The sequence below is a fragment of the Lathyrus oleraceus genome, chromosome 5, assembly GCF_024323335.1.
Source record: "Lathyrus oleraceus cultivar Zhongwan6 chromosome 5, CAAS_Psat_ZW6_1.0, whole genome shotgun sequence".
Taxonomy (NCBI): Eukaryota; Viridiplantae; Streptophyta; class Magnoliopsida; order Fabales; family Fabaceae; genus Lathyrus; species Lathyrus oleraceus.
The window spans coordinates 41226855-41229613 of record NC_066583.1 but is presented as its reverse complement, the minus strand read 5'-3'; positions in this window follow the sequence as shown (position 1 = coordinate 41229613).

Genomic DNA, 2759 nt, shown 5'->3' with positions numbered 1-2759 from the left:
ATTCTCAAGGAGTCAAGGCCCTAGGGGTTTGTCCAACAAGTTCACATGACTTGGAGGTCTATTTGAAGTGTTCATGTCAAGGGTTGAAGGCTCAGAGGTCATCAGTTCATACACAGACAGTCAAAAAAACCCTAGAAAGTCAACAGTCAGTCAAAGCAGTGGATGGTGGCCATTCTTGTGGAATTTGGGCACCATGCTCATTAATCAAGAGTTCATATGTCTTGGGACATCATTTGAAGTCAAGTTCTCAAGGAATTAGGGTTTGGAATTCACCAGAAGAGGTTCAGTCATCCAAAACCCTAGAAAAGTCAACTGTTGGTCAACTGTTCATTTAATCAGTGATTTGTTGATGGAAAATGGTTTGAGAGATCTTATTCATGTCCAAATAGTTCTCATATATCATGTCAAACACCATCATGGAAGAATTTGAAGCCAGAGCAAAAATTTCCAAAAATGGAAACTGGGCCTGTAACTGAAACTTACCAAAAATGGAAAGTCTTGATCCTCAAACTTACATCATGATACAAGCTTCAAATGAATTTTTGCCCAACATGAAAGTTGAAGATCTTGTTCTCCCATTTCCAAAAAGTCCAAGAACTCTCAATTCCCATGTGTGGTTGGCAAGTTATGATCGAATCGATTTCAGAAATTCTTGAACTTCAAAAGGCCATATCTCCCAAACCATTTGGCCAATTTTGGTGGGGTTTTTTCCTACAAGTCACATTTGATCCCCTCTTTCCAAAAATATAAATTTCATGAGCCAAAACCTTGCCAATCAAAATGGCATTTTTTGACTTGTCTCATTTAAATTCAAGTTTGACCAAGAGTTGACTTTTTGATATAATCATCTTTTAACCATTTGGCCAATCAAATATGTTCAGAAATATGGTTTTGGTCATGTTACAAAGTCAAAATTATGCAGTACATGTAAGCCATGCCAAGTTGCTTGAAGTGTGGCCAAAAGTACAACTTTTACCAACTCTATCCCACATATCCGTGGACTATGATTTGTACAACATAAAGCAGCAGATTTTATGATGGATTTTCTGTCAAAAATGAAATAACTAGCAGCCACACAAACCACTTGGCAAAAACAGAAAACACTCATTCCCTAAAGATTTTTTCACACTTTTGCAAAAATCTGTCAAAGAACTTCCAGAAGAACAAAAACCTTGCCTTGCTTGATATAATATCCATTTCATCATTTTTCTGTCACCTGCAAACCCTAATGGCAGCCATCTAAAACAGCAGAAAACTCATACTCTCTCACTTGCAATTTTCACGATTTTGGATTTCTGCTCAAAACTCCAAAACCCTCGAGCTAGCTTTCATGGTTTCATGCTCTAGCCATCTTTGTGAGCTCCTTTGAAGCATCAAACCTCACCTGTGCACCCTCCCCTCATTCTGTTTTTCTTCAATGCACAACAATGGCAGATCGTGGTTTGTCTATTCCTAAGCATTCTTAAGCTGAAAGAACCTCATCATCCATCATTTCAAAGCCTAGGGAACGTCTGTTTCAAGCATCCAAGAGCAAAAACACTTGAATCAACCCTGCCCTGCAGATTTGGTCAGTCCCTCGAATCTTTTGTTTCCTAAAATAATGCCATGCTTATGATAGTTCACTTTATGCTGATTCTAATAAACCTTAGTTTGCTTGAAATGGTTGTGTATTTTTGGAGATATGCTGATCTGAAGTTTAGTGTTCATGTGTGTTTTTGCACGAATCTTGTTTGTTTATGTGCTTTGATGAAAATGAATAATGGATTATGTATGTATGATGCATGAGGATCACATTGCTATACTCATTTCTTGTTTCTGGGCATTTGGAATTTTCGAGCTCATGAAGGTGATGAAGTTGTTGCCCTGCTGTTCATGAACCCCATCATATTTGCCAGAAATCCTGTTGCATACATACATATGTGTTGGACACTATTGCTGCTGGTGACTGCATGATGTATTTCATTGCCATGATGCTTGGTCGAATTTTGTTTATGATGTTGATTACATGAATGCATTTTGCTGCTGTTAAACCCCTTGTCCTGCCCAGAAAATTTGCAAGAACTTATGCTTGTCTTGTTGTCATTTGATGTTGCATGATGATAGTACTTCCTTGCCATGATTAATTGTTGATGCTGGGTGTTGTTGTTGTTCATGATCGATGCTTGAAAATACCATGAATGTTGCTGCTGTTAAACCCTAGGGTTTTTGAACCCAAAATTCGAAGCTCCATTGGCCAGTTTACTGTTCCATTGGCAACAGCCAATGAGAACATTTCCTCTGCGCGCCCAAAACGCAGAGTTTGGATAAGTGAAACGCTTATTTACCAATTTGCCACGCTGACCACATGTTTGACCACTATGCCATGTGATGTATTCATGTTTGCTACAAATTGTTACACAACTTCAAAAATTCATTTCTCTTTCAATTTAATTCCAAAAATCATGCCAATTTTTGCATCATGTCCATGAAGATGTCTAGTATTTAATCTTGATTTTTATTTAATTTTTGGTTGGCTGAATTTTAAATGGTATGAATTTTCTTGTCATGTATGCCTAATTGACACCTTTTGCCAAAACAATTGTGAAATACTCATGTTGCATCCAATGCTCTTGAAATTTTTTGTGGCTATTCTACACTCATTCACCTTTGTTTCCATATAAAGTTTGTGCATTGATCATATGTGGTGTGTGAGATATGATTTTCTGAAGTAGGGTGTGACAATTTGTGTCACGCCAATGCTATGCCATTTCATGATTTTC